This window comes from Camarhynchus parvulus, chromosome 13 (assembly GCF_901933205.1).
Source record: "Camarhynchus parvulus chromosome 13, STF_HiC, whole genome shotgun sequence".
Classification (NCBI taxonomy): Eukaryota; Metazoa; Chordata; class Aves; order Passeriformes; family Thraupidae; genus Camarhynchus; species Camarhynchus parvulus.
In genome coordinates, this window is record NC_044583.1 from 7730046 (window position 1) to 7754861 (window position 24816).

Below are 24816 nucleotides of genomic sequence, written 5' to 3' on the forward strand. Positions count from 1 at the left end.
TTGCTGCAGCTCGACTTAGCAGGAGGGACTTAGAAGGAGGGAGCTGTTTCAAATTAGCAAAGAGTCTGAGGTAATTGAGCTCTTATTAATGTCGTTTTACCCCTGCCAAAAATAAATGACAGAAACCTCCTAGCAAGCCCTCTGGCCAGCTGAGGCTCTGCTCACTGTCCCCCCATGGACACTTCATACACAGAGAACCAGCTGGGTACAGTGGCCTGGTCTGATACATTTTTGGGCACTGTCACTATGTGGAAATGTTGTACTATGTCACATTCAAGCAAGAAAGAGTTTGTACATCACATAGTTCATTTAAAAGAAACTATTTCTGCATTGACATGTTGCCTAGGAATTCAGACTGCTCAATGACTCAGGTTTGTACCTCAGTAAGACGAGCATCTGAGTTGTTATATGCTCCCAGCTTTGAATCTTCCCACAAGAGCTTTCCTATGACTGCACTGCCCATGAAAGAAGAGCACTGACAAAAAATCTCTTTGAGTCAGAAGCTTTGCACAGGCTGCACTGCTGTGGTTTTCATCTCTGTGTTTTGCTATGAGTAAATGATAGCTTGGATTTTCAAGACAATTAGCCTGGGTTTACTCACAGGAAAGAGGAAATGGCAAGCTGGAGTTGGTTTTGAAGCAGTACAGAGGAAACATTTGTAGAACTTTGGGTGTGCTTGAAGGTGGAGGAGAGCAGCCATGGACTGCAGCCTTGGTGAGCAGAACAACATCTAGCACCAAGTGACATTGCAGCAGTGTGTGATGTGCCCAAGGACTGACCAGAATGTCAGTCTAATGTGCTGAGGACTGACCAGAACCCCATGGCAGCACTCCCAGGAATGGAGTCAGAGCTAATGGACGCTTTTGCATGAGTTCAAAGTGATATTCCTATCTTTTGTTGTGATTTGTCCCCAGGGGCTCCAGGCAGCCAAAGCAAGCAAAGGTGTCAAAGAGAGTCACCCTTGAGAGTACCAGACCTTTGTTTCTGCAAACCATTAAATGACGAAATGCCATTTTTAAGTTATATCTGGGAAGCTACAAATTTGAAGCTCCAGACTGATTCTTACTAACCCTTGTGCAATCAGTGCCTCTTTTTGACACTTGGCATTTGGTTCTGCTGAGGTGCTGCTCTGGCTGGTTGCACTTTGATGTCCTTCAGAAACGGCAGTTCTGAGTTCAGGAAGTCTGAAGTGTGTCTTATACCCAGCTGGGAAGTTGGATTTTACAAACCCAAGTCTGGAGCAGGACTGGGTGTTCCCAGGAGTGCTCCTCTATCTCATCTCTCCGGGGTATTTTAATCCAAGATTTAACTTCATGTTCCAGCACTGCTCTGCTCCTGCCATCCTGGTGGGCGGCTGCTCGATGGGGTTTGTCTCACCCAGTGCCAGGTGCCTCCTTAGGGAGGAGGAAAGATGCAGGCATTGAGGAAACAGCAAATAGCTTGGAAAATACCTCTCCCTCCATTAGATCAGAAAAGGCACAATCAGGCTGGGGTGAACCAGTGCACAGTGATCCACCTGACTGTGAGAAAACCCCTTCCTCACTTTTCATGCTGTTCTGGGGCACCTGTCTCGTTTTTACTGAAGCAGCATAAACTACTTTAGGAGCTGACAGCAGATAAAACAGGCCAGGAAGGTTTTGTCTCTAAGAATTCTTGTCTAAAGGCAGCACAACATGGGATGTTGCTGCATGAAGAAACCACCATCAGGCAGTAAATGTTCTCTAGGAAATACCCCAGCACAGCTCCAGGGCTCAATACACAGATAAAGGCATTTTCCACCCCATCAGTCACAGGTGCACTGCTCAGCACTTCTCAGAGTCAAGGCCTGGTTGTGTGCAGCCACTTGTGCAGCCGAGGTGATTGGGGGCCTGGATAACACCCAGTGAGCCCAGCAGGGCTGAGCAGCTGCACCTCATGGTTCAGTAGGGGCTCTGTTCAGGAACCCCTCAGAGCTGCCTCAGCAGCACCATGCTAACTCTGCTTTTCTTCTAAATATCTCTCAGGTTAAATCCCTTATGTGTCCTGTACCACAGGGATGACCAAGAAATACCTTTCTCAAAGAAAGGATTTACCCAGCCAAGCTTGTGTTACCAGAAAAATTTCCTGAGCTATTGATACATAATAGCCCCCTTTAGCTGGACACTTGACCTATCCAAATTCTGTTTGTAAAGTTACAATGAGTTTGCAGTTTGGGTTTAATCCTATGGGAAATAATAACTTGGGAAATTCTTCAAAGACAGCACTCAGCACTGTTGAACATTTCCTCTTGCCCAGGATTGACCATGGCTGGCTTTGCAGCCACCCTTGGGGTGTCCCCTGCTTGTCCTCTTGATGTGCCACCAGCTCGTGCTCAGGCTGCCACGTAGCTGCAGCGTGGCTGGAGAGCTGTGTGGGGAACTGGGAGGCTGATCCTGTGGAGCTGGGCCAGCTGCTGGCCAGAGCCACCAGAATCGTGTGAGAAGGAGCATTTGGAGCTTGGGAGGGAGAAATTAATGGAATCATTCGGCTGGAAGGGACCTGCAGCTATCATTTGGTCCAACTGCTTGGCCACTCCAGGGCTGAGTTGTTTCCTAGAAACCAACTTTATTAAAAGCATATTTGTTTTAAAAAACCCCAAACAAACCAAAAAAAACCAAGAAAGCAAAAACAATTTAAAAATATGCCAAGTGTTATTAAAACAAACTCCTCTTTAATAAAATGCTGAATTCTCACTTGTGAGTGATCTTTATCCCTCAAGTGCTTTGAGGAGCCTGTGCAGTGCTTGGCAGTGGGAGCAGTGGCCAGCTTGTTGTGGTGGCCCTGAGCCACAGCTGGGTGAAAGGACAAAGTTATTGTTGTGGATTCCAAAACTGGAAAAAGTTATTTTCTAGAGAACAAGACAAAGTATCAGATAGTTCTGCTCAGTCTACACAGTAAGTTAATGCAATATCCTTTGGAGAGGGGCAAGAGAAACAAGTGACCTTGTTTCCTTAACATGTTACCTGGAGTAAATATAGGATATTTTACACTTCCAGAAGCTTTTATAACTCACAATGGGGTTTCCCTGGGCTGAAGAGGGTGTGGGTGGGATCCGAGGCACCTTGCAGTGGAAGCACCCCTGGCACCTCTGTTATTCAGCAAGGCAGAATGGAGCCTAAGGAGTTTAATTTGTTTGAGAGCACTGCTTACCTGCTGTGTGGACCCTGTTGTTTGTTTGGTTTTTACTGACAAAACAATTTTTAACCTTTCTGACAAAAGTAAATAATTCAGAGACAAAGTGGTGTGGTGCAAAGGAGCTTTCCATGGGGCTGACAGAGGAAGCTCTGCTCTTCTTCAAGAGCGTGGTCCTGTCCTTTCCCATTTCTGCTGTTTGCTGCAGGCTGGTAGCTCTGTTTCTAAGCCAGGCCAGGGTTTACACGTAAAAACTGGAACTAATATTTCATTAAAGTGGGGTGGAAATTAAAATGAAATTTTACTATTGAGAGCTGTTATTTTGCTAGCACAACATTGATCTGCACCAGGTATGAAACAGCACCTGTACAAACTGCTCAGAACCAGCCTTGGTGCTTGTTAAAGCTGGGCCTGGTGGTGGTGATGATTGAAGGGAGATCAGCTGTGCAGCTTCTGCAAGTGTCAGTCTTTGGCAAAGCTTTCTACTTGATCATCACCTCCAGGTGTGTAACTACCTGCTATGGACATTGTTAAATGGATCAACTAGAGCTTAAACTGCCTTGCAAGTAATTAATCTTGGCTCTGGGGTTACTGATCAGTGCACAGCTTTACATTTTAGTGCCTTTTCACTTAACTGAAGGGATGCTGCTGTAACTGGAAAGCCACACTGGCAGAAGAGCTGCTTGGTAGGGATGTATTCTCTAGAACTGAGAGGCTCAGTGAGTAACAACTGGATAAAGGAAGTTTCTGATGATTGATTTGAATCCTAGTGAGATCACAGATCGAGAAGCTCCTTTGAGCTCTGGGAAATCATGTTCTACTTTCTGCTGGATTGGATTCCAGTCTGCAAACCAGACCTGGCACTGTGGGCCTGAGCCTGCCCTCCATTCACAGCCTGGGAGAGGATGGGAACCAGGTGGACACTGCAGCAAGATCCCCTGCTCTCAGCTGTGTGGTTTGGGGAGGCAGGACCTGTGCCTGGGATGCAGAGTACTTCATCCAGGGTTATCCATCCCCAACCTTCCAGCAGTACTCCATTCATGTCAAAAACTGAAGTAAGCTCATTTTAATTTTGGTTTATGTGCTTTTGGGGAATGAATTCTGGATGGGGGCAGGAAGTGGGGGGTGCAGTGATGACCACTGCCTGTGCTCAGCTCCCACCACATCAACCACAGCCTTATCTCACCCCTCCATCTCAGGGAGGGAGGTCTCAGTCTATCACACCTCTTTCTGTTTTATTTTCTACCTTCCTTTATAACTTTTCTAAAGCTAAAGCCCCTTTTACACTTCTTCCATTGCATGCTGTCAATGATCACAGGTGACTCTGTTCTGAGTAACACCTTGGCAAGAAAAAAGAAGCAATAAGGTAAGCTTATTCTTGTGGTGTACTTTGGAAATTACAAGATACATCCAGTAGCCTTATGGCCACCAGAAAAATGATTTGTACCTCTGGCTCTAGCAGTTGTATTTTTTCCACAATTTATTTGAAATATGCAATTTTTAGAGAGTAACATTTAAGTTTAGGAAGAGCAACTATTATTGCAATACATTTGCACTTGCCAGCAGGTTCTGGGGAACTGTGACTTTTCAAAGCTAATGTGTCTGGGCTTTTGTAGAGTGGATCCATGCTGACTCTGTAGGGAGGTGGATGGGATGTGCCTCCTGCTTCTCTGCAAGCAGGATTGCTCAGATCAGGAGAGAGAACAGGGATGATGCTGTTACAGATAGCAGAGGGAGGCAGGGACGGGGCTTTCCCATTCTTTCTGTTGTTTGCTAATGGGAGGTGGTTAAAAGTGCACTCAGGTCCCTCCAGCATTCTGTCCTGCACCCTAAGTTTAGATCCTGTGGTGAGTGCAGAGAAGAACCATTTAATTGCGAGTAATGAAAATTAAGACTCGTTGTATGTGAAGTGTATCACATAAAATAGGCTTCAAGACACGCGAGCCTGGTCCTTATGGAAGCTATTAGAACACAGATTGTGCTGCTGCCAAGAACATTAGATCCAGATTTCTTTTTTTTTCCATTGCCTTTGAGAGTATTTAGTGCATTGCACTTGAGAAGTTTCAAAGTCTGGATGAAGATTCAAATAACTTAGGAAATTGTATATAGAGAATTAGGGTTGGTTCAGGATTGTTTCTGACCAGAATCAGATGGGGTTTCTGCAGGTCTTACATCTTTGGGAAATGAATTCTTTTATATCTTTTACATAAAGTTACAGTCAATGATAACCAGGCTTATAGTCTATGGATTGCTGATGTGCTGTTAGTTCAAACAAATTATTTAATACTTGCCATTTCTTCCACTGACATTTTTAATAACAGCTTTTAAAATTATTTTCTACTCTGTCCTGTAGTTAGTTCTATTATTGTTATTGAAGGTAATGGTTTCTTTTAATAAGATTATATTCTTTGTCCGCTCACAGCATTTGTGACTCAAGGATGTGGCTAACAGCTCTTTGTATCTTAAGACACAAAAAAAAGAGTTTCAAATATTTCAGCTATGGTAAACAGGTACTGTAGCTTCAGTGCCTGGTTTATTTCCGTGCTCTGATAAAGTCATGGGAAGAATTTATGTGCTGAAGTTATCTGCCTGTGTTTCCTTTGGGTCAAATCCTCTGAGTTAAACTTGCATGAGTCCTCTCATAACTTCACATTGATGAGTGATATCAGGAATCATCCTAAATTATGTGTTTTCTTTTTTCTATAGAAGCATTTGCATTAACTATAGGCTTCATCAGGATATTTTTAAAAGCTTTGCCCAGGTTTGGTTGGTTTATCCTTATACATACTCTGATACCTGAAAAAAGATCAGGGTGCTGGTGTACAATTTTTTATACTTGTTTATAAGCTTTACTTGTTACTTCATGTTTTAAAACATGAGGAATAACTGAGCATGGCTTTGACCTTGAGGACTTTATGTGAGAGGGCAACATTTGTGTGCAGGAAACATGCAAGATAAATGCGTTCATAAAGTAGTGAGGAAAATGCTGCTGTTTCCTACCCATTTTGGAAGGTCGGATTTTAATTCTAATCTGGTTTCCTCCCCTGCATTTCCTTGATGCAAGGGCTGCAAGTAGATGTATGGAAAAATAAACATTTATACAGGAGGAGTGACCTGAATTTAAGAGTGGGCATAGTAGAGTGTGAGTAGGGGTTTTCCCCTCTCTCTTTATGGACTTAAAAAACCAAGTATGAGTCATGCTGGGAGTGCTACAGGACTTTCTGATCAGGTCAGTGGAATACTAAGCCCAAATGCCATGCTTGGGATTTTAAAAATTAAACTGAATTACATTAAGGTTAAACCTTGGAGGAGTTGCTGGAGTAGGTAGGGGCTCAGTGGGAAAACCCAACTGTATCTCAGCCAGCCTGACCACAGGCAGTAGTAATAAAAAGATGTTCTCTGGCAAGAGATCATAAAAATCATGGACTCCTGCAGAATAAATACCTTCCTGATAATAATGTGAGTTTTCTGCTTACCATCCCAGTTCAAACACCGACTGGTGCAATATCTCTCATTCTGTGGGGTTTTGTGAAACCCTTAGGGTGTGTTTGAACAAGGCCAGCTCCAGGAAATATTGTGGGCTGACTTGTTATTTCTCATAGGGTTGGACAGGAGCATTTGGTCATCTCTAGGGTTCATGAAACAGAAGTGCTCTTCGATTTCTTTCTGTTTTTAAACTGAGCTCTGCTTTGAAATGGTTGAGCAGAGGAAGGAGCTGCATGCCCTCGAGGAAAACCTTGGGGCAAAGGTGAGATCACAGATCCATCACATTAAACAGTGACTTTGAGAAAGAAACACACTAGGCTTAAAACAAACCACTATTAAACTGGGTATCTTCTAATATTTTTTGAGGTCCCCTGGCAGTTGAGGTGAGGCTGAATATTGAGCAAATTCATGTATTACTCAGCAGCTGCTCTGAGAGGAAGGCCAGGAGTTGGTTGCATTTACTGTATGTGCTGTGGGGAATTTTAGGACAGCAATTCAGCAGGTTTGTTTCCTTGTATAGGTCCCATCCTTTCTCACACAACCACAGAAACTCATCCTTCATGTGGCTGTGTGAATATGGCCCTACAGAACCCTGCTGCAATTCAGATCTTGTTGGGATATCAGATGTTTTCGTAAACTTTGAGCTTTATAATTTTGTTTCAGTTTTCAAGGTTCTCTGTGATATGGGGATTTCCACAGTGCTTATATTGCCTAGGATGCAAAAAGATGCAGAGAGCTACAGCAAGACCTGTATGACCCCATCACCACTGCTGTGTTAACCTGGAGATGCCAGATGGTTCAGGGCTTGCTGAGCATGGTAGAAAACTCCTTATGTTGGGGCTGAAGCAATGTGACAATAGACTGTGACAATAGAACAGCTATTTTTCTCTACATACTTAATAAATGCTGTGTCTCTTCTTCTTACCGCTATTTCATCAGCTGCAAAAATTAGTTTTGATGGTCCAGTCTAGATTGGGTATTGGTTAGTGATCCAGACATGATGGGAAATGGTGCAAACCTTCTGGCTTGTGTGTATGAATTACAAGGTTTACATCTGTGATGAATTGTACTGCCATAACAAGGAATTTCCATGGTTGTTAGTGACTTTAATCAATTGGATCCTGGCCATTCCTTGTCCAAAGTTCACCAACCTTAGGTAGGCTGTGAGTGGGAGGGGTGAAACATGTTCAGTGGTCTAAGCACCAAGGTAAGATTCATCTAGCAAACAAATATCTGTCATGTTTCAGAGTTAGAAAACCAATTAATGACTCCATTATGTTTTATCACAGTAGTTTCAAATTTGGGTCCAGCTTTTTCTGTGCTTAGAAGAGCTATGGATTTTTAACTAATGTTGGCTAGATTTGTTATTATACAACCCAATTGTTTTTTGGCTCAATTTTATGGCAAATTGTAGCTCTATCTGTACTTAGAGAAGTCTGGGTTCACCGCTCTTTCTAACTGTGAGGACTTTAAATCTGTGGTGCCTCTGAATCTCATGGGAACAGATGTCAGCAACCGTTGGGAAACCCATCATCCACGACCTTTTTTATCTGTTACCTTGGTGTTGTTAGTGCAGACTAGGAGTGCTGGTATTGCCATGACTAGAATTGGCCTTAACCACTACCTTGAGATAGTCTGCATTTTTTAAAACTTCTTCCCATTTAGGTCTCTGCCTAAGACTTGTTCAAAAATACAGATATATAGCAGAAAAAACCAGAATATAACAGATATATAACAGAAAAAACCCCACAGATATATAACAGAAAAACAGCATTTGGCATCCAGTTTATACTGACTTACACAGAGCTGTGTGAGATCTTGTGCAAGGAATATTATGCTTATATCTTTTTAAGGCATGATATTCAGTGCCAATTTGGATCAAGTCATAACCTGTACAATTCTGTATAGTAAAAAAGTGAAAAATTCAAAGCAAAGTCTGTTTAGCGCACTGAGAGAAGACACTGCAGCCACAGTGGCACATGGAACATCAAGGTTTATTAAGTAAGGCTCGTGTTAAAGCTCATTGTAAAGCAGTGGAAACTAGAAGCATGAATTTTGTGCTCAGGGTAAAAGTACATGGAATGGTGGCTGTTGGGTCTCTTCAACCCTCCCGGGGGTTGTATTTCCTGGTCTGTGGGTCAGTGTTTTGTTTTCTGTTCCTTTTTTCCCTCACACCTGCTATAAGGCTATGGTATATCCTTATACCATAAAACTCTCGTGACATAAGACACTTCACATTTGATAACTGCACAAAATAAATGATGACACTTGGCCATGCTTGTTATACAAAGTTTTAATTGCTGTGTAGAGTTTTAATTTGCCTCCTTGCATTAGCCATCAAAATTTAACATTAATTAGCATCAGAATATTTGCCTTAATTAGTAAAGACTCTATTTTATAACAGCCATATCCCCCTCCCCTTCCCAGCCAGCCCCTCAGTGCCTGGGCAGCTCTTCCCTAGCCCAAGGCTCGGTAGGATTTCCGGGGGTCATGGCAGCTGCATTCACCATCCAGGTTTCTATTAATCAGGTAGAACTCGCTTCTCCCAACATTCCTGCAGTTCAGCTTCTCATTGACCCATCTCAGGAATTCTTCCAGACTCTCTTTAAATTCTGAGAAATCAGTATTTGCCTTCTTTGAGCAGCTCTTGTTGAATGAAGCTTTCTAAGAGGAAAAAGGAGGTACTGATGCATGAGTTACAGATGCTGCACATTCTGTCTCAGCTCACCGGGATAGAGGAGGATGTTGTCCTTCACACCCCCAAAACCATTTCACACAGTTCTTAGAGATGACTAGTCATTAGCTATTTCTCTGTGACTTTCACAGTACTGCAGACTTTTCTGTGTTGATTTGGGAGGGCAGAGGAGTCATCTGCCAGTCAAGAAGGTCAAAAACATTTCTCTCACAATACCAAATCCTGGGGACTGTGAGGGACACTGGCTGGGTCCCAGCACACTCCCAGCTGCAGCAGTGTGGATCACTTAGACATGGCTTATTCTGCAGCTGCAATAGATAGAAAATTGATGCTTATCTGGTTTTCTTCCTAAAGCCTGCTTCTCTATTGTAGGGGATTACCTAAACACAGTTATTGTTGGAAATTTAGCCACTGGTCTATGCAAACCAATTTTCTATCCTCTAACTTCTCAGTCTTTCTCCCTTTTGGATTCAAAATCCAGTTCTTTCTCTGTAGTATTTCTGATGTGGTTTTTCTGCTATTAATTGTCTTGTTCTTTCTGAAGGACAAGCTGTACAGGTGGTTATTAACTGCACCTAATAGATAATCTTCATTACAGCAGGTCTAACTGTGCCATATTGATATGGTCTCCAAAAGAATGAATTTGTGCGTGGGAGAGAAAGCTTGATATCCTTCCCTAGGGCTGTAACTGGTTCAAAATTAAAAATGAGTGATCATTTCTTTGATAAAATGTGAGAATGGTAAATCACCTGGTTTTAAAAGCCCTGGATAAATGGATAACAACAAGAAAAAAAAGTTAGAAACACAAATCAAACAAATAGTAGAAGCTTACCTTCAAAATTCTGCAGTTTTTTTCTAGCTCTTCCATATCTTTCTCCACTCTTTTCATGCATGTCCATTTGTGAAGCTTTTTTAGTTCATGAATAAATATTTCAGTGTTTTTATGTGCACATTCTTGATTCTAGGAGAAAAACGGAAAATATATAGTGTTCTCATGCAACAAGAAATCTTTTCTTTCTTAAAAGAACTGTTAATAATATATTCATATTGAATACACCATTTTTCTCTGGAAATCTAAACTTCTTTCATTCTTTTTAGGACTTCTTCTTTGCTTCCTTCTTGCCAGAAGTGTTATAAAGACAGTTTTCTTAACTATCATTGATGGAAACTTTGAAATAAAAAGGGTCCAGTTTCTGTCAGTGGAGGATGTGACCACACTGGGAATTTGATTTCATTCCATCTAAGTCAGAGATGATTAATTTTGTCTTTGCTTTGGAAGTAGGACACTTAGGGAGAGCTACTTTAAACATTTTCTTTATATTGCCCGCCCTTTGAAGACCAGACTTTGCAATCACCAGCAGAAATTTCTCTGGAAAAATATCAAGAAGAACTGATAAAAATTGAGTTATGGCATGATTATCTTTAGGAGCCATTAGAATGGTTAGCAGCCAGGCTGTCATAGTCTTTTAAAAATAGGACATTGCATCAGTATTTTGGGACACCACGTATATCTGCAACAATTACAACTTGCTTTAAATGTCCTCAGACTTGCTATGCCAGAGGTTACACTCCAAGTACCCTTTGGAGACTCTTACTGAAAATAATAGAAGGGAAGCAACAGGTTCTTACCTTTACGTGGACTGGTGTGGAGAAGCTCTCCTGGAAACAACAGAAATCTGTTAGTCACAAACTGGAAATCATCTCAAAAAGCAAATCTGGTGTGAGGGGAAATTATTTACTTTTATGCGTTCATTTTCACCCTCCAGCAAACAAAGCATTTCATCAACCAGTGAGCATTTAGTCTTGTTCAACAGACGAGGCATTTCCTTCCAAGGGAGAAAGTAACTGGACACCCCAGAACTCAATAGTAGCAAGAATACATGAGGATGCATTTTAAAGTTGTTAATTTGGGAGCTTGACCCCTGTTATCTGAAAAGGGCTTTGAACTCAAGCTCTTCTCTCCAGGCAGATAGGAAGCTGGCTTATATAGAGAAGATGAGTAAATGCAGGATGTGATTACTATCTTATCTCATTCATAAATCATTCAAATCAGACAACAACGACAGCTTCAGCAGTGAATTATCAGCATATCAGATTTGAAAAACTTCTATGATTGAAGTTCTGGTAAATTTCCTGAAGCCTCTGACTTCATAGCGATGCTTTAATGCAAGAAAAAGTGATGTGTAAGGACATAAATATAATAAAAGAATAACAGAATAATAATAAAATTATAGAATGGTTTGAGGGGGAAGGACGTTAAAGCTCATCTTGTTCCAACCTCCTGCCATGGCCAGGGACAGCTTCCACTAGACCAAGTTGGTCAGAGCCCAATCCAGCCTGAACTTGGGCACTTCCAGGGATGGGGCAGCCACAGCTTCTCTGGGCAACCTGTGCCAGGCCTCAGCATGCTCGCAGGGAAGAATTTCTTCCTAACATCCAATCTAACCCTGCCCTGTCAATTTGAAGCCATTCTCCTTTGTCCTATCAAGGAAAGTATCCGAGGAAACTTGTAGTAACGCAGCCATGAAGGGGATTGCTTCCCCTCAGATAAGACTATATCTATATTGCTGTAAATTTTTGCAGTTCAACAATTTCAGCACCTCTGGAGCTAATATCAGCTAAAGATGGAGCCCACAGGACTGAATTAATAATCTGCATCCCTGCATCGTGACTTGGGGGGGCACAGATATGTATAGCAGCCTTGCAAATCTGACTGCTTTTCTGGAGAAAATATCATCTCTTTGACCTGAAAAGAAAACAATAGGCTGTTTGTTCATTGTGAGAGCTGCATTTTACCCTGGAATAATTAATTTGTATGATAATGCTGTGCAAATCTGCAGTCTCAGGTGGCAACTGCAGCTTCTCCTTCTCATGGGACAGGGAATGTTTGCTTCTTACCTGTCCCATGGTAATGGTATTTGGGCCTTTATGTAACACTTCCCAAAGGTAATGAGGTGATTTACATGGGGACGTGGTTAGTGAGTGACAAGAGAGGCTGCAAGGACAGTGCCACACTGTGTGGTGGCATGTTGGGGTGCTTTGGGGTGGGACCCCAGTGTCTCACAGGGCTCTCCGAGCTTTCAGAGTAACTGCAGCTCTCCCAGCGCAATCAGCTCAGAGCAGAGTGAACGCGTGAGGGAGTTCTCTTCCAAATATGAAGGCAATGCAGCTCTAAAGACAAAAAAGAGTCATTTGTTCTATGCTAGGTAGTAATCAATTTACAGCCAATCAAAGAAGTGTCATCAAGGGAGCTCTGACTGTGAAGTTATTTCTGGCCACCAGGGAAAGAGAAATCACTCATCATCAGCATTGGTGCCAACCATGCCTGGCAGTGCAGTGGGAGGTTTTGTAACCTTCCCCAGGACAGCTGGGCTGCCTCACCTTGTTCTGTACTCAGGAGCAGCCCTGGCTCCAGTAGAGAGCTGGGAGGAGCTCCTCGTTCTGTGCCAGAAGCAACATGCTTGGCAAGTGCTCTTTGGGAAGAGTGAGGGAAGAGCCAAGCTCCCAGCTAGAGCACCTAGCTTTGCCAATGTCCCTGTCAGCCTGGGCCAGCTGGTATTAGGGTCTCTCCTTAATATTTCCTGTATAGGCCAGTTTCTATTCTAAGTCTATATTTGATTTTTAGATATGTCATTTCATAGAAAATGTCTGACACAGCACAGAGTTGGCTGAAGGGTTTTTCCAGATTTGATAAAGGAAATTTTGTGTTGACTCAGGGTTATGTTTCCTCCTGGATAGTCTTCTAAATAATTATAATAACAACAATACTAGTAATAATATGAATATTTGAGACTGGATGATGCTCTAAATTCTTTGTCTGAGTTTGTTTTGGTTTGACCCTACTATAAAAACAAATCCACACGTTAACCATGGCCACGTTATTCACTGTTCATTTACCTGCTTTGCAAACTGAAGTTATTTATATTGCTATGTGAAAGGTTCTTGTAGCAAAAAGCACATGGGAAATGGTTGTCATGGATGTACTTTCCAGCACTCTGATTCAGCTCTCTGATGAGAAGCCTGAATCCTTCTCTCAAAGGGCAACGTTTCAGTATGAAACTGCTCTTGGTCTGTAGTTGTCCAGGCCCCCTCATTTCCCAACCAGGTTGTTGCAAGACCAAGTAGTTTTGGGCATCTCTTTTAAAGTGACAACCTGAGGTAGAGTAGATTAAAATGATTTACCAAGATGAAAGTTTAAATGTGCTAAACTGGCACACTAGAAGATGCAAAATATGTAAATAGTTAACTAAAATGCCTTTGCACTTTCTCCTATGTGAATTTCAGCATCTGTTGGTAAAACAAGGAAGCCTATTCTGCTCCTCACCTCTGGAGGTGGGAGAAATCAGGGAAGGACAGTCTCCTTTACCTTCTCCCACTTCTGTCTGGATCATTTGCTCCAGGGGAGGCTATGGGTGAGAGGTTCACCCACCACCAATCATTTTGGTACCAGATACCTTTTGGAACAGTGTCACTCCTTTTAATACACGCCTACCTGGAAGACATACTCTGACTGAGTGTCAAATAGCTTTGAAGCTGCTGGAGAGAAGCAGCAAGATGTTATCAATAGGCTCCTGCTCAGAGACAGGTCCCTGGCTCAGGATGAATCTTTTGGTGATGCTGCAGGGGCTGGGTGTCAGTGCCCAGCCCTCATGCCTGCACTGACTCCTGCTCAAAGCCAGCCTTCTCTTAGAAGCTGTGGGGCCTGACAGAGTTGTTTTCCTTTCAACACTTTCTGTATGAGAGGTGAAAATCTGCTGTGCTTTATTAAACCCTTTTGATCTATAGGTTTTTATAAAAACATGTTTTATACCGAAAATACTCTAAACAGGAGTGCTCATATTTTTTACCAGCTGAAGAGTTTCAAGGGTGTTGGCACAGAGAGTTTTGAGAAGCTGGGATAAACAAGCAGAGCACCAAATTTCTCAAAGTGGTGAAAAATATCTACCATTAAAGTCTGACAGCTGTACACCTAGGGGATGCCTTATCAGTGGGTTTGGGAACTGAGGCACACAAGCCCTTTTTCCAGCTCGTTCAGAAAATAGCTCATCTGAACTCTTCCTTCACCTTTCTGTGACACTTCTGAGCTCTTCAGAGTAATACTGAGAAAAGATGATTAAAAGCCTGAGCGAGTAGCTCCCAGGCAGCGCTGGTTTTCATGGCTCAGCTGCGGCGGAGGACGGGCCGGGGCTGCCACCTAGAGAGCGGCACCGCCACCGGCACACGCGGCCTGGGGAGAGCTCTTGGGGAGAAACCCTGCCCAGCCTCTGGGGAAAAACCCCTGCCCAGCCTCTGGGGAGAACCTCTGGGGGAAAACCCGTGCCCAGCCTCTGGGGAGAAATCCTGCCAGGCCTCTGGGGAGAAACCTCTGGGGAGAAACCCTGCCAGGCCTCTGGGGAGCAACCTCTGGGGGAAAACCCCTGCCCAGCCTCTGGGGAGAAACCCTGCCAGGCCTCTGGGGAGAAACCTCTGGGGAGAAACCCTGCCAGGCCTCTGGGGAGAAACCTCTGGGGAGAAACCCCTGCCCAGCCTCTGGGGAGAAACCCTGCCAAGCCTCTGGGGAGAAACCTCTGGGGAGAAACCCTGCCAAGCCTCTGGGGAGAACCTCTGGGGGAAAACCCCTGCCCAGCCTCTGGGGAGAACCTCTGGGGAGAAACCCTGCCCAGCCTCTGGGGAGAACCTCTGGGGAGAAACCCTGCCCGGCCTCCTGGGACAGCTCCTGGGGAGAAACCCCTGCCAAGCCTCTGCGGCCGCATTTCTCTTCACAGAGAAAAGCAAGGCACAACTTCCCAAGGATACTCTGGGATTCATGTTCTCTGAACCTCAGAGTAAGAGAACACAATTCTGATCTCATTTGCTGCTCCTTGGGTTCACAAGTGGAATGCATTGTGGAAGATTGTTCACCTGAAGGGAATTGGTGATTGGATTCTGGTGTGAGCGCTGTGATTCACTGACCAATTGGATCCAGGTGTGTGTGTGTGTTGGGACTGTGGGCTGACAGTCATGAGGGCAGTTGGGTGGAGTTGAGTGCTTGGCAGGTTCAGTTTAGATGTAATATAATACAGAATAATATAGTATGATAAAGTAATTAATTAGCCTTCTGATAAGATGGAGTCCTCCTCGTCATTCCTCCTGGACACTGGGTGCAAATATCACTGTTAAGCCTTGGCACAGCCCTCTGAGGGCTGGCCTGCTCTGCCACTTATCCCAGCCTGAGGGGTCGCCTGGGGGAGATTAATAACAGTGATAATAATTGTATTTGTATTTGAGCAAATGATTGCTCTGGGAGTATGTGTATCACTGTTCTCCAGGCTGTTCTAAGGGAAACATTATTGTAGGATCATAGACTCATAGAATAGTTTGAGTTGACCTTAAAGCTGATTTAGTCCCAGTCTCCTGCCATGGGCAGGGACACCTTCCACTATCCCAGGTTGCTCCAAGCCCCATCCAACCTGGCCTTGGGCACTCTCAGGGATGGGGCACCTCCAGCTTCTCAGGGCAGCTTTCTGCAGTGTCTCCCCATTTTTTGATCTTCCCCCCCCACCATGAGCAATGGTCCACAGCATTTCCCGGTAGTCCTGGCCAATTGCTTTGTCTCCTCCTCAGAAGATTTCTGCTAAAAAATGTAAAACTTTCTTTGGAAGCAAACTTTTTCGATGCTTTCCTCTCTCATCTGACCGGATCATGGCCCTTCCCTCCTTAGAAGATTAATTATTCCTCTCTTTCGCACCCAGTCCCAAAGGAGAGAGCAGCTTTGCATGCAGTGTGTAGGATTGTGCTCCTGCTCCCCAAAGAGCTTTCAGCCTTTGAGCTGGAGGTCAGCACCAACCCTTTCAGACCAGCTTTTCAGCAGGCTGTGCCAGGCTGGGGGTGATGGGACTAAAATGTTCCCTTGGGTCCCTCATGAGTCCTGTCATTACAGGAGCTACAAGCTCCATCCCAAAGCACTGATGTAGCTAGGGTCACCTTCCTCCCACCTCCTCACAGGGTGAGCTGCTTTGACCTAAAGCCACTAAAAATGTCAAACCTTTATTCTCTGCATTCTATTTTTTTTTTGTAGGTATTGGCTAATGTTTTAGTCCTGACTATTTTGGGGTGGCAGAGAGATGATGACTGAACCTATTGCTGAGTTATGGTTTTTCCCCTGTTCATACAGTGACTACTGTTTCTTTCTTCCCCCACACCCAAGAAACTCCCCTTCAGGTGTTGTTACAGAAATTGGCTGAGTTTTCAAACATGTGGGTTGCCTTAAAGGATCCCTGCAGATTCCAGCATGGATATCCCTGCCTCTTCAACCTGCCTTTTCCTGCAGATGATGTGGTGTTTGGGGTATCCCACAGGCACACCATGGCTTGCAAAGCCTTTGCTCTCTGCTAAATTCTCCATGAATCATGTGTTTTAGGAAAATTCTTTGTAGGTGCTCAGTAATGCCTGCAAAAGTACATAAATACGATGGGCTAGGTTTGGATTGCTCATAGGGGAAGGCATATGTCCAACAACCCCTGATGTCCCTGTTAGTTTCCCCATCAGAGCCCCCAAAAGGAATCTTTTTTCTGTTGGCTACATTTTGATTTCTTCTGCATGGGTGAATTTTCCTGAAATCAGAATATCCAACTGGATGGAAAAGAGGAGATGCTGGAGGGAGATCTCCATCGTGAAGTGAAAGCAAGGAAAGAAACTAAATCCTGATGCAGTATTTCAGTGCTACTTTTACCCAAATTTGAAAACACTAGTGGTATTAGGTGGTATCTAGATCTAAGGATGATGCTTCTCTACACAATTTTTTGTCATTCATCTGTAGCCAATATAATAAACTTAAAGATTTCTGAATATAATACCCTGCTGACACTGTCCAGGCCTCATGGGTAGGAGGCATTGATTCAATCCATCAAAATTATTTTTAGATAGAACATTCCTTGCATTACCATAAATATATATTTATGTTTAAAACAATTATTCTACAGATAATATATAAAATATTATGCCCTCTAGATATTTTGCCATCTAAATATTTTATATCTAAAACATATATATCATATTTTATTTATATTATATATAATGCAATATACTTTTATATATAAAATGTCTTTATGCTTGTGTTATATGTGCCACAAAAGAAAAACTACCAGTTCTGTTTTTGTGCAGGAAATTTATTTTGTGTAGATTCTGTTAGAGTTTGAGTACATTGCATAGAGTTCTGCATACAAGTTTCCCAAGTACTTAAACATAAAAAATGTACAAGTGCTGTGCCAGCAGCACACAGCTGTAATGAGAACAGTTGTGCTTACACAATTTTCACTTCACGTTTAACATTTTAAAATTATTGTCACTGCATTTGTGGCATAAAAAGAGTCTTCAGTTAAAATAAGTATTTAGGTATAATTTGAAAAAGTGCATTCTTTTATAAGACTGAAAGGGCCTCAGCTTCCTAGAGGAGAGGTGGACGTGCTGAGTGACTTGGATGGCTCTGCCCCACGGGTTGGCTCTCAGAGCCACCTCTGAGAGCACTTGGGTGGTGCAGAGCTGAGCCCTGGGCTGTGGCTTGGAACAGCACGTAAGAGAAATAGTGTGACATCAACCCCCAAACTGGATCCCCAGAGCAGCTCTTCTAAAGCAAATAATTATTGTATTTCTTCATTGTAAAAATAAATAATTTGAAGTTTCTCTAAATAAATAGAATGAATAAATAAATAATAATAGAGATCCAAATAAATAACAGCTCCCAATAGCAGTGCTTGAAGGAGTATCCTCCTGCTAAGCTCAGGTCTTCTAGCAATCTGGACAGGTGTCTCAAACTCCTTTGAAGTTTAGTTTGTTTCCTATGGCTTGGCATTTTCACCCAGGAGCCTTAATAAATAGTCCAATTTCTTGAAAAAATCAAACCCTTCCAGTGCCTTCCAGTGATGTTCCTCGAGGGCAGACTGAAAGGAAAGGAGTGAAAAGAATCAGGACATGTAAGTTGCATTTTGTTCTCTGACTAGTTTTTTTTTTTCTTAATTATTAATTTTAAGACCAGAAGGACTCTTCTGAAGATATTGGGGTTTGAATGGCTGAGGAATGTGTTACATGTTGCACCTTGTGCAGCTGTTTCTCAGCCAGGGCTCCAGTCCCCACCTGCACCAGGGCATCTCCACTTGGTGATGGGCTTTGTCTTAGCAAGGAGACGTTGGGAAGAGGTGACCAGAGCAGGGGAGGCACTGGGGCCACGTGCCAGCTTCTGGCTGGAAGCTGCTGCCCTTGCCACATGGCCAGGAGGCAGTGGGTGCTCTGATCAGACACTTGTTCTCAGTGCAGCCAGGAAAAATCATAGAATCCTTCGTGGTCCTCTAAGACAGGAGGAAAGAGTGAGCAGGGAATCAGCCCAGACATACCATCCACCCGGTGCAGGACCTTCCATAAGCCTGGATGTCCTTCAGTTTCACAATTATGTGCTCCACGCTTTCTTTGCTGTTTTTTAGGGCTTCAATAAATCCTTCCAGATAGGTGGCAGCATTCCCTCGCGCCTCCATCGTGTTGTTCTGGAATAACAAAGTTTAGTAATTTTGTCTTTTCTGTACTGTATTCCTGGCACAGATTACACCACATTAATGCAATCAAAATGCCTGCTACGAGAAATAATCTTGAACAATGATTTGAGGCCAAAATTACATAATAATTATTATAAAATTATATAATAATCTATAGAGTAGAGAAGCAATTGTGAAATCCAGTGCTTTCCTTTTGCTGAAGGCTGATGTTACCTTCACAAGTTACACAGTGAGTCTGTGGAGGTGGAACTATGCAAGACTGGGCATCGTTTGTATTTTTATTGCCTCCTTAGTTGACTCAGGCATGGGAAGGCCGTGGTTCTTAGGAGAATCTTTAACCTCCAGCTTTGCTACCTGGGCTTTGCCTCTTCTGAGCTTCCCCAAGAAGCACACTGCCACTGCTGGCATTGCTCTCTAACTATGTGGGTATTTTTTTCCCCAAAAGGCAGGGAAACAGCCTCTTCCCCACTTTCCAATGGCAGTGAGGTACCTGTCTCCATCTGACTCTGGAAGACAGTCAGTTCTGTTTTTCTGCCTGTGAAAAGAGAGCTAACCAATGCTGTCTGGGAGCCAGCTGTTGTGCACTGCTGTACTGAGGGCAGAGCCCTGAGCACTGGTGTTTCAGGGAGATCTTTGTTTGATAACTCTGGAGGGAGCAGAGCCCTGCACGTGACCTCTCAGCACATATAACCCACCATGGTGCTCCCAAAAATCCAAAAGGGTGACTTGGCTGCCATCTAAGACCTGACTTAAGAGCACAAGAGCATCTTGAATGGTCTATAACAACATCTGCTTTCCCCTCCCTCTCAAAAAGCAGCTAGCCACCCCACGAGCCCACAGCATTGCAAAGTGAACCACAGAGAGATCTTACCCGAAGCACGATTTCGCTGCTGCCCTGGAAGAGAATGGTAGAAATCACGTTAGCAGGTTCCTTGCTAACACAGAAAGTCAGACATAGGGCATAGAGGAAATGGACCAACCTTAGACCTTGGCTTCTGAAGTTCTTTGATGGTTTCCTTGAAGAGGCTGCTGGCAGGACAGAGTGGTGCAGGGGACACCAGGCACAGCACTGACAGCATGACCCCAAGCAGGCGTAGCATGGTGGCAAAGGGGCTGTGCTCCCCTCCTTGGACTGGCTAATCTGCCTGCTGGCTGCCTCTTATATGTGCTCTGGTGCAAGGAAGTGATTAATACTCAACCACAAACATGCTTAAACTGAAGGCGAGTAGTCACCTGTAGAATGGAAGCTGTTCTTTTCTTATCTGATAGGGGAAACTACATGTTTCTAAAATAAGGACTCCCCCAGAAGTTCAGCAGGAGCTACGTAATGCAGATGTTCGAGCCATTCTGATTTTAAATGCTGAAGCATCTTTATGAACTGATATTGTCTAAAGTTGATGCAAAGTAACTGTCTCTTGGATCTTTGCATCCATCTTTGCCCTACTTAATATTGCAATTACATTAAATCATACTGTCACTTCTATTAATTGATTCTCTGCCCTTGTTTTGTGTGTTTTTCATTAGAACCCCATGAATTGCTCAATGGTACCATGCTCAGACATAAATGACAATTTTGAGATTCCTTCTGACATCATGCAGAGTCTGTATTGGGGAGAGGGACCAGCTATGGACTGCTGGGGTAGCTCATTGTCTTGGGGGACAGAAAAGCAGCTCCTCTGCTCTTTTCAAGGAGCATTTGTCCAGTTTCTGTGCTCTCCTGAGGAGGTTTAAACCGTTTGTCTGCTATCTCATTTTACTTCATCTTCAGGAAGCTTGCCTGATGAGGTACGCAGCACTGATGATAGTTGAGGACACTGACAGAATTGCTCCTCAAGCTGCAGGTGGGCTCTGGGGTGGCCACAGTGGGTCCTGGGTGTGCAGAGCCCTCTCCTGTCCCCCAGTCCCCCATCAGGGCTGCCTTTGACCCTGTTGGACAGCTCCTCTTCACTCATCCCAAGAGGAATGAACACCATGCCAGGATTACACCTGTAGGACATCAGGTCGTTACTATCCAAAACCTCAAAATGTTATGTTTACATGTTTTTGCTTTAATTTAAATTATGCTATTTCAATCCTGCAGGGGTTTATTATGTAACTGACATGCTTTAATGTGCATTAGGTTTTCTGGCCCTTAAAAAAACTCAAGTGGTGTATAGCTAGAGAGATGGCTTTATTTGTGCTTTTTCCCTGAGGCGAGGGCAGGTGACCCCCACACACACAGGTGCCATCCAAGCTGATGAGAGCCCAAATGCTGCTTTTTCCACACTCATGGCATTTGCCTACTGGTGCCTAAGCTGATGTTTCACAGAACACATAGTGTCATTGGTTCCCTTGCATGTTATTAATTAAATCAGAAGACACTGTCTTGTTAGCTACAAACCAGGTTTTGGAGATGCTGCTAGGCACTTCTCTCTCCTGAGGAGCCACCTTGTCCAGTTTTTTGTTTTCAGTAATTTTGCTAATTGTTTGGTGAGTGAGGCATCTCCCCTGCTGCTCTCTTCAGCTCAGCCTCCAGGAGCCTTTGCTGGAAGAGCCACCCTGAAAGCAGCAGCCAGGTGTGGAACAGAATGTTCTCCCTTTCCTGTGTGTCCTGGGAATGCAGGTGTGGGACCTGGGCTGGTTTTCCTGCCTTGCCATTGTTATTCCCAATGTTTCCCTCTAGTCAGAAGATTGGCTTTACTCCAGAGTTGAGCTTAACCCACTGGGTGTTACCTCAGTGGGGCAGCATCCATTGGAATGTTTGTCCCTGTCTCTGGGTGGTTCAGGATTTTGCCTGACTCTGGCACTGCTGTGGCAGTGGAGATAGAACAGATTACAGCATGGTTTAAAGGGAAGGAAAGAATTGTGTGTTGAATTATAGAACCATAGAATGGGTTGGGTTGGAAGGGACCTTTAAAGGTCAGTTTGTTCCAACCCCTTGAGCCCCATCTAACCTTATCCTGCCTGGATGGCTGTACCTGCTGGTAGCATAAATTCTAGCCAGGTTCAAAGTGCAGGGTATTTCTTCCCTTGGAAAAAGCAGTAGGAGATAAGGCTGCAGCTAAACCTTTTGGTGAGCACTGGGGATTTTACTTTTATATCCAAAATATCTAAAGAAATGAGAGTTCCGACAGAAAGGGCAGAAGGGAAAGGTGTGGGCAGGATGGACTTTTACTGCTGGAAAACCACAAATTGTGAAGTTGGGACTCTACCTTTTTCTCTTTATTCTTTTTAAAGCCACTAATGACATGCAAATACTTTCTTAGATTGCAGCTTAGATAGCAGGGTGGAAAAAAAGAGGTGATAAAACCAGGAAGGAAGATTAAATTTGTGGTCTACTTGCGTATGCACATTCAGCCATCCATCTCACACACACCAACCCTTCCAAATATTCACTCAGAGGTGAAACTGCTGTGACCACCCTGCTCCCCTCAGGGTTGTACCAGCATTGACCTTTCTTTCTTGTTCAGTACTGAAGGGATGACTGCTGTAGGAATCTGACAGGGCTGCAGGGAGTTTCCAGCCAGGGCTCATGCAGCAGTACCTCCATCCAACTCCACCCTCCACCTCCACCAAAACATCCCACAAGGATGAGCACTGATGAGATGTAAATCACTGATATGATTTCAGTCCTAGGCAGAGCCATATGAAATAGCCATATCCTTGTCAGACGTGGAATTAAATCAATGAACAGAAAATGCCCCAGCCGATTAGGAATTAACCAAAAGCTACACATAAAATTAACCAAAAAACTGAAAATATAATAGAAAAATTAACTGAAAACTAACAGAATTGTTCACTTTCCTAAACCTGGAGGGATGTTGAGCTTCAGTTTTGTGAGCTCAGCTCTATGTAACTAAAGCAGAAATCCTGGTGAGAAGCTTCAGCAATGGTACAGAGACTATTCTTCCCCTGTGAAGGATTTTAACAACTTCAGGTTCATCACCACATAAGTGACCATTATAAAATTGTCACACCAATATAACTCACCAGAGTGAAAGTTCAGCCAGCTGAAGGGTGACACAAGCTCTTGTGAGGCTTCCTGTCCTATCCGGGAGAAAGCAAACAGTTTTGACAATACTGATTTGTGGCACTCTATCTCAAAGCTATCTTCTTGCTGTCATTCCTCTGTGAAAAGATTGATCAGTACCTCCTTTCACTCCTCTGAATATTCCTGTCACACACATGCCAAGTCCATCTCTGCATTCTTGCACAAACTTGAGGTGTTTTGATTTCTCCCAGATGTTTGCCACATTTCTAGCTGGCAGTGCACTTGCACACCTCTGAGCAGACCAAACCATCAGGCTCCTCAGCATTGATAGCCTCCCTCTTCCCCTCCTTAGCCCTTTCACTTTAATTAACCTTGAACAGGGAGGCTGAAATGATTTACAATGTCCTTTGCACCAGTGGATTGGCGCTGTGCTCCTCGGTCCTGGAAGGAGTTAAGCAGTGTTGTGTCTCTGTGGTCTGCCCTGCAGAAGGGAGGAAGCCATGCCTCTCCCTGCCCTGCAGAGTGATTTTACAGGCTGCTCAGAGCAGCAGATCTGAGATCATTGTCACTGGTGACTGTGCCTGGTCAGGGCATCTGCAGCAGATGTGTGGCTGTGCTCCCCAGCCCAGGACATTCCTTTTGTGTTTCATGCTCTGGCTGTGGTCACTGCTCTGTGGCCAGCTGTCTGGCCAGTGGGCTGTCATCCTTGGAATGGGGCCCTTGGAGCATGGGGCCAAATCAGGCTAATTGGAGAGCAGAGGCTATATGTTTTGAAATAGTCTCTGGAGAGAGAAGGATTTTTTATTTAATCAGAAGGTATTCCCCATGTTTGTATGACTTCTTCTGCAGCTACTCAAAAAAAGTGCCTGTGAGTCACAGAGGCCTGTCCTTCCCTTGCAGGAGCCAGTGAGGGAATTGTACATCAGAAATTAATCCAAAGATGACTCATCCAGCACGTCTCAACCCCCTGGATCCCTGCCCTCTGCTGCAATCCCTTAGTCTGTCGAGGCTCTGCCAAGGTCTCCCTAGCTGATGGGGGTCAACAGGGATCCCTCTGTCTCCTTTAACCTGTTAAAGGCATGTTTTAGGACTCATAGATAGAACTTTTTGTAACTACACAACGTCGGAAAAGGAAGGAAAACTTCCATCCTTGCTCCGAGAAATGTCCTGGAGATGCACCACAAATTCTCAGGAACCTTTCAGGAAAACCTTTCTGGAAAAAATAGAGATAAGTTGTGGATTTCAATGTTAAATTCTAAGAAGTGAGATGCTTATTTGATCAGAAAAGATTTCATAGGCAGCCTTGGCACTTCTCCAACCCCAGTGAGTCAGGCTGGTGCTCACAGGACAACAAACATTACTACATGCGCACTTCAACTTCCAGAGAAAATAGAATAGTCTTCCCTTATTCTTTGAAAAAAAAAAATCTACAGTTTCTTATATCTTTCCACACATAGGAAGAAATTGCAAGACATCTCTAGACTTGGATTTGTGGTGTAAAAGGCATTCAAGTTCCCCCAGGACCTCCTGTGCACCCTGGGAGCAGCCAGCACCTTGCACCTCTTGCATCTTTAAGCTGGAGCCTGTCACCCGTGTGCAGTGGCCTTGGCACTTTTTGATTAGAACCCAAAGAAGGACAACTGTGTATTTAATGATGATTCATTGCACTCTCAGTCATTTGTCTGAAATCAAGTGAGTCTGAGAGAAACACAGATGATCAATCCAAAAAGTCTGTAATGGGTATTTTTCAAGCCTCACCCACTGACCTGATGAAATTTGGCACCAGACAGGTGGTGTCCAGAAAGGGGCACTTAATTTTTCAGTTTCAAAGACATCACATATAAATGAGGAAATAAGAAAGAGGTTTTCCAAAGCCTGTGGGATCATGTTGTGCAGAAAATAGAAGGTTTGTGAATCCTGAAAAGTGACTAATGAGAATTACAGATGAAAAAGTAAAGTATCAACAGAAAATGAGTAGTCAAATGTTTAAA